General features: G+C 37.6%; 1 protein-coding gene across 2 annotated transcripts in view; it reads right to left on the bottom strand.

Moving 5' to 3' along the window:
* DISP1 (dispatched homolog 1 (Drosophila)) overlaps window positions 1–16,301 on the bottom strand; it is a 214,850-nt gene that overhangs the window by 76,641 nt on the left and 121,908 nt on the right. Inside the window, exon 3 of one of the 2 annotated variants that reach the window (XM_011929484.1) lies at window positions 1,002–1,142. The exons of the other annotated variant lie outside the window; for it this stretch is intronic. The gene's annotated coding sequence lies outside the window, so the exon portion shown is untranslated. The remainder of the gene's footprint in view (window positions 1–1,001; window positions 1,143–16,301) is intronic. 2 annotated transcript variants of the gene reach the window in all.

The raw sequence follows: 16,301 nt of genomic DNA, 5'->3' as shown, positions 1-16,301 counted from the left end.
ATCTAAAATAACCTTCTTGTGGGTAAAAAGGACACGTTTCATTCTTTTTCGTTCCACAAGAATACCTATTTGTAAAATTTTTTAGCAAATTGTAAAGTATGTTCTCTATTTCTTGGATTATCATTGAATAAAGTCATTTGTGATCAGTGATGTGCAAGAAATACTCAGTTTTCACTAAATTTCTCTGTTTAATTTTTAATGTATATTTTACACCAAACATAAACATATTTCATGTTAAACTAATTTGAATTTTTCTAGCAGTTGCAAATAAATTATCCATTCTCATTTTAAGCAAAAGTCAATATAGCAAATATATTTGACTTGTACTTTAAACAGTAAATCCAGTCATAATGTAGTTACTATTGTAGTTACCATATAATGCACGAAACATTTAAACAACTAAAACATAGCTTGAAGGCCTTTACCAAGCTGTGTATCTGAAATGAACTCTGATAAGAATTACTTGCTGTTGAAGTTTAGTTCACAAGAGGGTATCTTCACCAAACTACTCTCTTTGCAGGAGGGAAGATGCTAATAATTTTCTATTTTATTATAACATTTAATTCACAAAAATGACTAATGTGATTCCTACAACGCTACTTTTATTTTTCTATCATCTAGTAATGAATGGCAAGCACATATTTTCAAAATTTTCTGATTTAGATAGTAGTTAAATAAGAATCTCAAAGTATAAAACAAACTTCTTTAAAGCTTAGGTTTCCTTCCAACTTCACAAAGACATGACATTTTAATAAACTTAAGAAATGGCTGGCCTTACCTTACGGTGTTAGACTACAATTTAAATAAACTTCACAAGATTTTAATGTGTTAAAATGCCAAATGCCGTTCAAAGTTTACACTGGGAAAAAAAAAACCAGTGAGCTGGAATTTTAAATACAATCCTAGAAACAAAGTTCAGTTTTTAAATAAATTCTCCTAAAATAACAAATTCACACGCATTTCTCACACACATATTCACAGAGCAAGAGTAAATGTATTACCTTTATGTTAAAAGAGGGAACTTCTCTGGCTCAGTTTGGTGCAAATGATTGCAGTAGCAACAGCGGCAACTGACTGCAGGATCACAGCACAGCAGAAAGCAATGAGTTGGTAGGAGCAGCTCCACAGGGCGGCAGGACAGACTGAATGACAAGCACATGCAGATTGCTTTGAATTAGGCATGTTAGGGGCTGGAACTTTCAGTGTTTGCTCTCCAATAGGACAGGAGAGTTTTTCTCCTACTTAACCCCTTGGGGCAAGGTCTTAATAATGGTAACAGCTGGCATACAGAGGGGCTTGATCTGAGCACAAGGTCAGCAAGCCAGGATATGAAGGTGACATGTAATTTCTAGCCTTTTCCTGCTTCCACAGGGAAATTGCATGAAGGACTGTTTTTAGTTACAACTTCCTTTGATCTTTTGGATTTTAAGTTACTTAGTAGATTAAAGCCATGTTAGCTGATATTATTTGCTTGCTTAGCCTGACTTAAGTGTTACAGATTCAGTTTTCTAACACACAGTGCTACTACATTTAAAATAACATAAATAAACACCAATCTGCATTTATTTCCAAGTTCCAGGGATTCCTGTGTTCTTTCACAAAATAGCTTGAGACCCTACTTTTAGGACAGAAAGTTCATGGTTTTAAAAAGAGGCGAATCTTCTTTTAAAATGTTAGAGCAGTTTTAAGTATTTTTCTTCAATTTTCCAAACAAAAACAGCAGTTTGTTAAATAACTTTGGCACTGCTTTTTATAAATGTTGGCCCTCATGATGCCAGTATTTAAAATCTCACAACCACAACATAAAAATCTCTTAAATACTACAAACAAATGGTTTAAATTTACAAATGACATCCCTTAGCAAGTAAGTTGTAATTTATTGAAACCGTGAAATCTAACTCTTCATGACTTTGGTAATAAAAATGTGTATGCAATTCTTTTAGCAGGATGTACTGAGTAACTATATGAGGACAGCAGTTTCAAAAATTTCAAAAGCATAAGCAATCAAAGAAAAAATAGATAAAACTGGACTTCATCAAGATAAACTTTTGAAGATCAAAAGACATGATCAAGAAAATGAAAACAGAATGGGAGAAAATATTTGCAAGTCATATATCTAAGAGTCTAGTATTCAGAATATATATTTAAAAGCTCTTACAACTCAACAATAAAAAGACAAATAATCCAATTTAAAAGAGGTAAAGTGTTTGAATAGACACATCTCTAAAGAAGAAATACAAATGGCCAAAATGCACATGAAAAGATGTTCAACGTCATTGGTGATTTAGGGAAATACAAATCAAAACCACTTATAAGTGGTATCTTATTAGATACCACTTCACGTTCACCATTCTGTTCCAAACAAACAGAAAATAACAAGTGTTGCCAAGGACATGGAGAAATTGGAATCCTTAAACACTGATAGTGGGAATGTAACATGTTTTAGCTTCTGCAAAAAAAAAAAAAATAGCTTGGTAATTCCTCAAAATATTAAACATAGAACCACCATACGACCCAGCAATTCCACTCCCAGTACAGTTGATCCTCATTATTTGTGGATTCTGTATTTGCAAATATGATTATTCACTATAAATTATTTGTAACCCCCAAATAATCCTCATGGTGCTTTCACAGTCATTCAGACATGTGAATTGGCAGAGTGGTAAAAAATGTGAGTCACCCAAACAAGACTACCCTCCCATGTTTGGCTCTCATACTGTAAACAAGTCTCCCTTTTCCGGTTGATTTAGTGCCACGTTTTTCATATTTTGTGCTTTTTTTGGTGATTTCACTGTTTCAAATAGCCCCCAAGTATAATGCTGAAGTGCTGCCTACTCTTTCTAAGTGCAAGAAGGCTGTGACAGGCCTTGTCACATGCAGAAAATATACCTGGTTAGGTAAGCCGCTTTGTTCAGGCATGAGTTATGGCACTGTTAGGCATGCACTCAATGAATCAGCAATAAATATAAGATGCCTTTAAAAAGAAACACACATAAAACAAGGTTATATATTGATCAATCGATGAAAATGTGACCAGAATCTTACAAGAACCTAATCCTGTATTTCTCCGAGAACCAGTAATTCAGTATTCACTAATTCAGTGTTTGCAGTGACTTTATGAACAAAACTACCACAAATAATGAGAACTGCCTGTATATACCCAAGAGAAAATATGTTCATATGGAAACCTGTACATGAATGTTCATAGTGCCTTATTCATAACTGCCAAAAGTAGAAACAACCTAAATATCCATTAACTGATGAGTGGATAAACAACATGTGTACATCTATCCAATGGAATATCATTCAGCCATAAAAATAATGAAGCACTGATACATGCTACAACACGGATGAACCTTGAAAACACTGCGTTAAGTGAAAGAAACAAAAGGCCACATATTTTATGATTCCATTTATATGAAATATCCAGCAGAGGCAAATCCATAGAGACAAAATGTAGGTTAGTGGTTGTTGGGCGCTGAGGGGTGGAGACAGGGGTGGAGTGACTGCAAATAGGTATGGAGCTTATTTTTGGATGGTGAAAATGTTATAGAATTAGATAATGGTGACGTTTGCGCAGTCTTGTGAAAACACTAAAAACCACTGAAATGTCTACTTTAAAATGGTGAATTTTTTTGGTATGTGACTTATATCTCAAATTTAAAAATTAGGAAAGTATAAAGTCCCGGTCGTTAGTCCAGTGGTTCTTAACTTGAGTGTGCAGGAGGATTCCCTGGAGGGCTGCTGAAAACAGATTCCTGAGTCCCATCCCCCAAAATTCTGATTCTGAAGGTCTGGGGTAGGGCTTGAGAATTTGCTTTTCTAGTAAGTCCTCAGGATGCTGCTGCTGCTGCTGTTCTGGGACCCACATTTTGAGAACCATTGTATGTCTGAGCTCCTAGAGGGTAGGAAAGGTAACTTTCATCCCTGTATCTCCTAATTCACCTAAAACAGAGCCAATCTTGGGAAGAAGAGGACAGGGAAAAGGAACAGTGAAATATTTACTTGAGGAAACATATTAAAGGAGTCAGTCCCTAAAATCTTAGGGTATGCTGATTTCATGTCATATGTATGCCAAATGTTATAATACCAAAAATTCCCATGACAAAAAGGAATTAAAGAATTAAAATAAAAATGAAGGTATTTTAACACTCTTTGATCATCTGAACAGTATTTTGGTTCACTTTATTAAAGCAGCTAATCCTATTTCACTGTGCTTTTCCTTTCAAGAAATGCAAACAAAGGTTCTAGAGTTGTTGATCCTATAAAGAAATCCCTTAAATTAAATAAAGTGTCACAAAAACCAAAGACCTGTATTCTCTAACTCAGAACTTGTAAATTCTTATTTACATTTTAATCAAAATTACAGATTTGTATGTCTAATCACTTCATTTAAACATTTGGGGTCCATGTAAAAATAGACAAGTTAAAGTACACTTTTGGTATTGTCACATGGGACACAATTATTTTATAAATAAATATTATTCCCATTTACTTCAATACGTTTCTCAATATATTATTCAAAGTGAAAAGTACTAGTGACCTTACAATGTTCTAATATTTTCTGAAAACAGTATCCTTTTTGTCTTAGATCCTACTATTTAGGTATCTTTCTTCATTATTAGGAAGACAAGGGCATGGGGGAGGGAAAAAGAGACCAGAGCCGGCCGGAGACGCACAACACTTGGTACTTTTAAAAAAGTGATACAACAGCTGCTGATTAACAAACTCTTTCCCAGCTGCACCTAGTCAAAAATGCAATTCCAGATTCTGTTACGTTTATTAACATTTAAAAGTCTTGTCTGTTTATCTTTTTTCTTAGCATTAAGTGTCAAACAGTTATGAATAAGTAAACTGTGGTATATTATAGATACTGCTTCAGCAAGATTTTTCTTTCAGTATGGTCAGATTAATATTTTAGTAATTTGGAAGTACAGGTTCAGAAAAACTAATCATACAAAAGTTCTGAAGATAATATTCTATATTGTATTTTGATGTTTCCAGAGTACAAATAGTTCCATACCCACTGAAAACTTCAGACCAGAGCATTATGCTGCCCAAGTCATAGCCCAGTGCAGGGAATCACTGAAGACTTGAAGTTAGTCTCAGCTCTATCACTCACTGGCTATGTAACCTTGAACTAATCACTGAATCAAGAGATTACAGTCTCCTTATCTACAAAATCCAAACATTAGATGAGATGATCTCATAGGTCCCTGCTGGCTCTGAATTCAGTTTTTATGAATTTGGATATCACTGCAAATAGATAAGATAAATCCCAACTTTACTACTCAAATCTGGATTATTTAAGAAAAGACCATGCATTCAAAGTTGAGTTAGCAAGTCTGGAGCAAAGACCATATTGCAAGCAAATTGGAGGGGAAAAAAAAATCAAGGGATGCTGAAATTCCTCCCCAACAATTTGGAAATATATACATCTGTCTTATATATTCCTCTTACCCAACGACAAACATTTCTTTCTTATCTCATTTCCTGTTGAAAATTCTACCTCTAAAATCTACCATTTTCACAACAGAAAATTTTATGGCCTTGATCGTCTTCCATAGTCTGACATCTTCACCCTTGTCTTTATCCATGTCGTTTCCTATTTTGACTTGCTTTGTGCTTAGTTAAGGGCTCATCGTCAGCATTTATTTACTTCACCAGCATTTCAGCCTTTCAAAGAGCTCCACTAAACTTGCTCTCCCTGCCCTTCTTTTTTTCCTTTCTCTCTTACATTTAGAAATGTTACTGAAAAAAGTCACCAGACAAGGAAGCAGAGACCTAAAACAAATGCACACTCTCAACTCTGGAGGGCTTACAATGAGGCTGTGATTCATCTATCATAGATTCTCCACTGGAAATCTCCACAAGGATGGCCGAAAATCTTTCCCATGCTCCCTACCTTAACCTTCTCAGCAAACGATGCCACTTATTTTATGGGAAAGAATGAAACTATTTGACTATGAGTTCCTTTAAACACTACCACCTGTGCTTCAAACTTTTTCTGGAACTTGTCCCTTATCCCTAAGTGTCCGACCCTCTTTCCTGCTATTAATTACTGTATTTATACACTGCATGTTTGCTCCCCTATAAGGTAGCCACAAGCCATATGTGGTGACTTAATTTTAAATGAATTCATATTAAATGAAATTTTAAAATCTCAGTGTTCCAGCTGCACAAGGCACATTTCAGGTGCTCAGAAGTCATATGCAGTTCACGGCTTCTGAATTGGGCAGTGCAAAGAAAGAGATTTTCATCACTACAGACAGTCTTACTGGACACAGGTGCTCTAGATCTTGACCACCATGTTTCTTTATTGTGTCTCACTCTGCCTCCCCAAGTCCATCTTCATTTTCCTGTCTTTGTCAAATTGTTATTTAATTACTCATAAAAAATGTTTAGTTTTCCCCTAGCCTGAAAAATTCCTTCCCTTGGCCTGCTAATCCTCAGGCTACTTACCTACCTTTTCCTTTCCTTTGCCAGACAATACTCAAGCCTCACCCCATCTTGTTCCCTCACTTCCTACAATCTTACCTACCATCTAATAAAACTGTTTCTTCAAAAATGAAACCCAGTGGTCCTTTCTCAATATTCATTTTCTTTACATTTCTTCATTTACCAACTTTGCTGGTAAATATTCTTTTCTCTTTACTCAGTTTCTATTATCCTAACATTCTCTATCTCTTTAATCTCTATTCCGTTTTCTTGGTAGATCCTCTTAATTCTGTTATTCTAAATCTTGAGCAACATCCAGTGGTCTTGTCCTTTGAACTTTCTTCTTTGTTTCCTGCCTATATTGTCACATTCAATTTCTATAACAAGTTCCATTTCTGCAGCTTCTATTCTCTAAGGACATTTCAATGTATATATCCTGCCAGCTGCTCAAACTCAATTTAAAATACAAATGATCTTATCATCCTCAAACAGCTTCTTGATTTTCCTATTTCTGTCCATCCTTTCAGTCATTTAAGCCCAAAATTGTCACTTATTTATTGTCACTTATTTATTGAACACCAGATCTGTGCTGCATCCTGAGCTAGGGAAGGAGTCATCTTTGACCTTTACACCCTGTATACCCTTGTTCATTCATTCCCAATTCCCAGCGATTGCCACATATACCATCCTTTCCATTTCCTCTGCCACTTTCTTAGATTAAATTTCCCTTGAATTACTACAACAGCCTAACAGATGTGATCATATCTATGGTCTCCTACCTTTTCTTCCTTATCTAAGCAACATAGAGCTTCTAGATACATCATATAAGAAATGGATCTGATCAAGCTGCTCTTCAGTCCAAAAAAACACTCATGGCTCCCCCATTAATTTAAACATCTTAGCTGGCACACAAGATTCTCCATTATCTGGGCCCTTTCCCCTCCCACTCACTGCTCTTGCCAAACAGAATTTGCTTTACTCCAAACAAGCCTTCACACACACCCTCACACCCTCAGTGCTTGTGCTAGTCTTTCTACCAGCAATGTCCTTTGTTCACATTTCCAACTTCCATAATCCGATCCATTCTTCATAACACACAGCAAATAACATGAAACCTTCTCTGATTACCTAAGCCAGAAATTCTCTCTTTCTATTCCAAGTTATATACATGACCTGAGATCTCTTATGGTACTTAGCACATGTCTTTTTTTTTTTTATCGTGGTCATTTATATACCTCTTTTACCCTCTTAATCTATATGCAAAGGCACAGGTTCTATATAATCATTTTTATACCCCTTAAGAAGGGATATAAAGTATATTGTACCATGTACTAGGTCAAATATTTATACTCAACAAATATTTATTGAATAAATGACATAACTTGTTATTACATATATCCTTTATTAAGCAGAATACAGTATTGAAATGTAGCCTGCAAAATAATATTCAGCATACAAAATCCTATTGTACTGCTGATTTATATGGGTCTCACAATATGTTGCACTATTCTCAGCTTTTAAATTCTGAATACTAAACTGCTACTGAATAATAAGGAATGATAGTAATTAGCTTTTCACCCTTTTCTCAGTAGAGGTTGCTCCAGAAGCTAACACGCAAGCATATTCTTGGGTAGTTTTTATAATTTTAGTTTTTGTTTTTGAAGGTAGAATTTTCCCATGGCATTGACAGAAATATTTTTAAACAAGGAAAAAAAATAAGAGTTTTCATCTATAGTGAGCCAATAACTATAAGTCTGTAGCTTAATTGCCAATTACTTTTTTTTTGAGATGGAGTCTCACTCTTTATCCCAAGCTGGAGTGCAGTGGCATGATCATGGCTCACTGCAATCTCTGCCTCCAGGGCTTAAGTGATTCTTGTGCCTCAGCCTCCCGAGTAGCTGGGACTACAGGTGTGTACTGCACCCAGCTAATTTTTGTATTTTTAGTAGAGACAGGGTATTTCACCATGTTGGCCAGGGTGGTCTCGACCTCCTGAGCTCAGGAGATCTGCCTGCCTCAGCCTCCCAAAGTTTTGGGATTATAGGTGTGAGCCACTGTGCCTGGCCCAATTAATCTTATAATAGCAAATATGATTTCTGTGATAAAGTGTCTTGGAAACAAGTGAATCTGGGAAATCTTAGTTTTTAATTCATTATGATCTTTCCTTCATTTGATTATAGACTAGAAAACCATATGCATTTTATCACTAATACAGAAAGCATTTTGGTCATCTAGAATGAAATTTACTTAATATTCATTTATATACTACCAAAAATGTTGATAGAGATCAGAAACTGGGGTACATATTTTAAAGCAAAAACCATAAAGATCAGTAAATTTCAGAGAAATGTAGTTTTTCATTTTTCTGTGAAGAAAAAAGTCTGACTAATGCTAAAAAATAGACAAAAATTCCAACCCTCCTTAATGTAACCAAAAAATTACTATTAAGAGAACTTTTTAAATGTGAAAACTAAAGTAGGTTAGTTTATTACAGATTTCATACTGGAATTCAAGGAAATATTTTGTCTTTAACAAGACCTTTTCTCCCACACAAAGTATAGTGTTATGTTTTAGAGGACAGAAGGCTCATATTTGATAGTTTTATATAAAAAACAAGCCGAATCACTTCAGCCATAACAAAATAAGTAGACTGTAGATCATCTAAAAATGCAATCTGTGCTGCACTATGATTTAAAAGCAAAGCACAATAAATCCATGGGCTCTGGAGAGTTTCCAAAATATTTTTGGTTTGTGATACAGTATTTCAAAATGTAATATTTTACTTTTATGATAGAAACTCTTGGCAGGAGATCTACTCCTTGAATGAAGACCACTATGTCTTGACTCTGATCTAATCAGAACATTAACTGTTTCAGTTGTATTTTGTTACCAAACTCTAAATGAATCTACATGAATGTGGTATGCATATATTAAGAGAGGTTATAACTAATAAACTGAAATTTTCTGTGAGACATCAAATATTTATAGAGAAGGTTACATTTACTGTATGTCATGAAATAAAAATACATGCAAGTTAATTTTCCAAAAGTTAGACTTTGTAGGACTATACATATCACCTGCATACAAATACCTGTCATCATTGCTAAAGGCTTAGATTAAGTATAACTTAGATTATAGCAACATTAAGAAAATGATACATCACATTCCCAAAAATAAAGTGAAGTTGTATGGAAAAAGGGAAATGAAAATTCAAATCCCATTTTATTTATACTTTCTGTAATATCTGGTAATATTTTTGGCAGGAAAGAACCTTAAGCTACCCAAGCTGTAATGTAGAAAACATTCGGGTTAGTAGGGTTAGATATTCCACTAATGTAGAGGGAGTTGTTTTATATGTTGAAAACACATGCATTAGTTATGCAGAAGTTCAAACAGTTGAAAATTATGTCATGCTATATCTAGCTTCAGAAATTTGTTTATATGAAATAAAGTGCTGTGGTTTGCCACAGTTACTATGGTTACCACAGGACTGAATGAAGGGAGACGAATGCAGAAATGAAAATAAAAAACAAAAGAAACTGTTTTAAAGAAGAGGGCCCCTTGCTTCTAGTGAGCAAAGGCAGCAGCCCTGAGCTTCTACAGCCTTTCATATTTACTGGGTAGACAGAGCAGGGAGGAGCAGGTAACGATTGGTCAGCTGCTTGATTGATCACAGGTTCACATTATTGCTAACAGGCTTCAAATGTGCCTAATCACAAGAAACACTGCACTTGGGGCATGGCTGCCCTCAGCATTCCTTCTGGGCAGCAGATGCAGTTTGTCAGTTCGCCAACATTCTGCATTTATGAGAACAGTTTGCTGTTTACTCATATAGCCTCCAGGGGTATACTGAGTTGATCATGATCCCCACTCTTTCGGCCTGCAACCTCTCTCCCTTTGTTTTTTAATTAATTGAGAAAGGCAATTGCAGGCTGTGCAGCCCTTAATTGCTGGTTGGTGGGTCCTTCAGTCTTCACATTCAGATTCAACTGGCTCATGGCTCGTACCAGGGGAACCAAGACCGTGATTGGGATCCATGAGTCCCTCCAGTCTCCTGTTCCGTGGTTGCACACATCTTGAGGGCACCCACACGGTTTGTACATTTCCTATAAAAACACAAGCATACCCTCATCCCCACATAAGTAAATCAACTGAAACAAAAGCAAAGGCTTTTGTGGCTGCAGCCAAGAGGCATGCCGTTGCTAAAGCATCTGCTTCACAAGCTGTATCTCAGCTTCTGCCTCTTTGGTTAATTACCGCGGGGTAAAACTTTCCATTGATAACAAGAGGCAGGCTCTTTCTGATTAACAGAAGGCACAGAGAAAACAAATCAAGGCTTATTCTTCTCGTGCAACAGCACAGTAAAAAAAATCAGTCCTCAAGCTCTATTACCATGAGAGACCAGTCTCTTGCTCCCATATCCATAAGCCCACACAACTTCTTTTCTTCAATCTGCACTGCCCAAGTGGGTCTACTAGATACTATGGATTGTGATAAACTTCCCATGTAGTTGTACTTCCAAATCCCTGATTCCCTCATTTCTCCTTTTGTGGAGAAGGGTGTAATTTACAGGGAATAAACAACAGTTGAGCAATATATTTTCCCAGTTCAAAAACCCAAAGATCTTGTGCCATTACCACTACCTGAATTTCTCCTTTACAATCAAAATCAACACTCCTGGGACTACAGTAATGCCCTATAAGGTAAGATGACTTTTGCCCAAAATTAATCCCATGTATCCTGTTGGCAAAGGTCCCCAAATACCAGTGGGAATCTTAGTGGGTTTGTTTCCTCCAATTAACATAACCCGTTCTCTGACTGGAACAGCCAATCCTGCGTCCAGGTGTTCCTGGGGAGAGGGAATCAATGTGCCTCTGGAGACCCACCCCTGAAATGGAATTGTGGCCTGGACGGGGAATGTCCTCCTTGTTTGAGGTGCCCGGGTCCAGGCCTCCTTCTCATTTCCCGACAGAGGGGTGCCGTTTTGATGACATTTTGAACGGCATTGATTAGCACAATGATTTCACTTATTGTAATGAGGGCAAAGTCCTGGCATTTTTTCTGTTGAGGGGAACTGTGTATAAGATCCCTTCTGCCCAGAGGTCTGACAGCATTCTTTTTTGAAATGTCCAATTTTTCTACACTTACAACATTTTCCCACTTTAGTCCCCTTAGATGAACTACCAAATTGGCCATTGCTTGAACCAGCATTGAAGAGCAATGAAGGCCGGGCACGGTGGCTCAAGCCTGTAATCCCAGCACTTTGGGAGGCCGAGACGGGCGGATCACGAGGTCAGGAGATCGAGACCATCCTGGCTAACACGGTGAAACCCCGTCTCTACTAAAAATACAAAAAACTAGCCGTCGAGGTGGCGGGCGCCTGTAGTCCCAGCTACTCCGGAGGCTGAGGCAGGAGAATGGCGTAAAACCCGGGAGGCGGAGCTTGCAGTGAGCTGAGATCCGGCCACTGCACTCCAGCCCCGGCGAAAGAGCAAGACTCCGTCTCAAAAAAAAAAAAAAAAAAAAAAAAAAAAGCAATGAAGCTTAGTTCCCATATCTTGACAAGTTCTGAGAAAACCTCCCAAGTTTTTTGTACATCTCACAGGTGCCAGCGTACATTTACAATCCACATTTGCATTCTCAAAAGCCAAAGTTAAAGTCAGCCTTCCTGTAGCCACAAAAGAAGATGGTACAAGGCAATTTTCATCCTCCCTCTTCTGTTCACCACCCTCAATAGGTGCTGTGGGTGGGGCAAAAAATTCTCTCAAATTTTGAAATAATGACAAAAGGACAGTATGAACCAAATTCCGAACAGAAAAGTGAAAAGAAATAGTCAAATTCTTTCCCATGTTACCCTGATTCAAAAACTTCCCGTTCTCTGTACCTCTTTAGGGCACTGACCTTATACTGCTGCCGGCAGACTCGTAATGGGGTTTCTCAGCCGTCTGGTCAGTCTTACTTTCTCTGTTCCAGCAGGTCTTCCTCGTTCAAGTTCCTATAGGACCCTCTCTGTCCCTGCAAGTCTCTGCTAGTCTCTATCTGTACCTGTTCGCCCCTATTTGGGTGCCACTTGCCACAATTACGACGGTTACCACAGGACTGAAGGAAGGGGGACGAATGCAGAAATGAAAACTTTAAAGAAACCGTTTTAAAGAAGAGGTCTGGGGAAGAAGAGGGCTCCTTGCTTCTAGCAAGCAAATGCAGCAGCCCTGAGCTTCTACAGCGCTTCATATTTACTGGGTAGAAAGAACAGAGAGGAGCAGATAACAATTAGTCAGCTGCTTGATTGATCACAGATTCACATTATTGCTAACAGGCTTCAAATGTGCCTAATCACAAGAAACACTGCACTTAGGGCATGACTTCCCTCAGCATTCCTTCTGGGCGGCAGACGCAGTTTGTCAGTTCGCCAATATTCTGCATTTATGAGAACAGTTTGCTGTTTACTCATATAGCCTCCAGTGGTATACTGAGTTGATCGCGACCCTCACTCTTTCAGCCCGCAACAATAAAATTCTGCAAGATGGTTGTGAAAAGATAAGAAATAAGGTAATGACAGATGGGCAGGAGTAAGGATATTTATTTATATCAGAATTTAAGAGTATGAGAAATATGCTAGAATATTTTACTTAGGCCTCTTAAAAAACCCTTGAAAATATACCAATACAGATGTGTTGTTATGCTCAAAACTTAGGCCTGGCTGAAAGAATATATTTATAAATGACATACATTAGAAACTACAATTAAGTCATAGAAGGCAAAAGGGTATCCTAACATATTTAAGGGCAGCATGTCACTAAGCTCAGCAAATGCCATTTCAAAAACACTGAAACAAAACTCATTACAACTGATCGGCATGCTCCACAGTCAGGCTCTTCAAGACCAAGACATCTTTTGCACATTTATTGCAAACTCCAATGCTGAAAGCCTAGGCAAGTCCTAGCTGACCATTACCATCCCTAAATGGTAGACTTTCCTGGGCTATTAGCCAGAATGAGCCTCCTGGGTGTGGATCAGTAAATGCTCCAGTTCGTGTTGTGAAGTGTGAACACAAGAAGGCAGCTGTCCCAATGCCCATATCAAGCGATCAGATATGTGCCATAAAGTATGCTACTATGTTGGGGCACAACCAAAAGACTCAGAATGCTGTAACTGGGGCTAGATAATACCCATAGCAGTCATCAGAGGTACCTTTAACCTTAAATATTTTAGAGAAGAAAAATCCACAGGTTAACCTGTTTCAGGTACTCAACCCAGGATCATTACACTTTTGGCAAAAAATGAAGGGGGTAAATATTTAAAGTGAATTCTAGCATTTCTATTTTTATACAACAACTCACTACCTAATTTTATAATGAAAATTGCCATGACAGGTTATAAGTGTTGGTTCAGGCACTGAATTTGCAAAGAAACACCAAAGGAGATGGGCATTCTAACAGTTGGGTTACAAAGCATCAACAACAACAAAAAGTAAGCGTACACAATCATTGATAGCAGGAAAGTATTTTATTTAGTAGCAGGTCATGGTATCAGAGTTCTGAGTTATGTTAGCAACAAGATAACCTGTGCCTTAAAGAGAAACAGAAGAGACATTAATGACTATGCTGTTAGTAATATTCAGTATTAGACCTTGCAAAGATCTGTCACCGACAATGCCTTATACTACAAGGGAATGAAAGATGAAAGAAAAAGTTGAGGAGCTGGAAAAATGAAAACTAGTAAGTTCTTTGCTGCATTCCTAAATTAAGGCATCTGCCCTGGTTAATCACCCAACACTATTTGCTTTCCTGGATATCTTGGTCAATGACCAAGAATTCTAATGATCTAAGTATGAACTCTTACTTAACATCTTCAAGTCACATTGTCTTACTCACACAGTCAACACAGCCCTCAATCACACTGAAGGAATGTTATGCACTCCTCCTTCCCATCCCTATGGGATATTAGGCAATGCAGTATTTATTCCTTCCTCTGCCAAGTATAAGGCCTTGGTAATACACACCTACACCCTTCTGGCTTTGCAGGGAGTTAGTCAAATCCAGCATCAAGGATCAAGCTCAGATCCCCTATGTAGGAAAAAACGGAATTGTCATAAATCTCTGAAATAATCCCTAATCTTGCATAAAGCTAAAATGTACCATTTATTTAGATCAAAGAAGCATAACTTTTGGAAACAATTGCTTTTCCCAATCTCTGATTGTACTTGCAATGATGGTTACTGTTGATACTGATATACTGACAATGGCTACTCAGAGACAGTGTCCAGGACAACCACAGCTGAACTCAGATTTTAGAAAGCCAGGAGCATATGAAAAATGCTCAGTCATTGTTATTATGATCTTTTTTCCCCTTTCTTTCCTTCCTTTTTAATGAATGAATGAATGACAGAGTCTTGCTGTGTCACCCAAGCTGGACTGCAGTGGTACAATCATGGCTCACTGCAGCCTCAAACTCCTGGGCTCAACCAATTCTCCCGCCTCAGCTTTCTGAATACCTGGGACTACAGGTGCAGACCACCAACCCCAGCTAATTATTTTAATTTTAATTTTTAGTAGAGATGAGGTCATGCCCAGGCTGGTCTCAAACTTCTTGGGCTCAAGAGATCCTCCTGCCTTGGCCTCTCAAATTGCTGGGATTATAGGTGTGAGCCACCGCACCTGGCCTATGATGTTAACTTATTCACACCTTTTGACATTGCCAAAAACTAAGTTTTACAAGATCTCTCACCATATCTCTGGGGATGGGAGGAGGGAAGGAAGGATAATGGTCTCATATTCATAATAGTATTTGCAGTGCCTATTCTCACAGTGATAAATGACTATCACCTTTTCAAGAGGATGAGTGAAAGAAAGAGGGAGGTGAAAAGAATGAAAAAGGAGGTAAGGTCCTGGTAACATATCATCTTGTTTCTAAAGACAAAGCCCCTTGAACTGTTCCAAAGAAAACTTACAATCCAAATTAATAACAATGTACAGACATCACCAGGTCACATGAAAAAAAATTTTCTGAACCCAACTTCAAAGCATAAAATGAATATCCCTTTGGTGTAATATATTTTGGAAGGCAATTAAATTTGTATATAGTAATACACATTTATTTCTGGATTTAAGTACTATATTTGAAAAGTTCGAGCCGGGCGTGGTGGCTCAAGCCTGCAATCCCAGCACTTTAGGAGGCCGAGACGGGCGGATCACGAGGTCCGGAGATCGAGACCATCCTGGCTAACATGGTGAAACCCCGTCTCTACTAAAAAATACAAAAAACTAGCAGGGCGAGGTGGCGGGCGCCTGTAGTCCCAGCTACTCGGGAGGCTGAGGCAGGAGAATGGCGTGAACCCGGGAGGCGGAGCTTGCAGTGAGCTGAGATCCCGGCCACTGCACTCCAGCCTGGGCGACAGAGTGAGACTCCGTCTCCAAAAACAAAAAAAAAAAAAAAAAAGAAAAGTTCAACTGAGTATTATTACATAAGTCTCCCTAAAATAGTTTTTATTTTTAAAAAGTTTCCTTTAAAAACTTAAATCCTGGTCCCTTTGATCCAGACTAACTTCAAATAGAGAAGCAAGGAATTTCAAACAACCCAAAGATTTTAATGATTTCCTTCGGATCACCTAGCATTAGAGAAAACCTATGTAAGCTTGGGTAAAAAACAAAAAACAAAACTATATATATATGTATATATATAACAGTATGAGTTATAATAAGCAGACCCTACCCATTTTTTTTTTATTTAGAATGTATTTGAAAAAGATGAACTATTTCCACACTTAAGTAAAAATTTGGAAATAAAACAAGTTACCCCCATTTGGATTTAGAGTGTATCAAACAAGGAGTTTGAATCTCAAATTTTATAAAAGTTATTGCAAA

The sequence above is a fragment of the Colobus angolensis genome, unplaced genomic scaffold (genome assembly GCF_000951035.1).
Source record: "Colobus angolensis palliatus isolate OR3802 unplaced genomic scaffold, Cang.pa_1.0 Scaffold81, whole genome shotgun sequence".
Classification (NCBI taxonomy): Eukaryota; Metazoa; Chordata; class Mammalia; order Primates; family Cercopithecidae; genus Colobus; species Colobus angolensis.
Note: the sequence above shows the minus strand (reverse complement) of the source record. Positions and strands in the feature narration are given on the sequence as shown.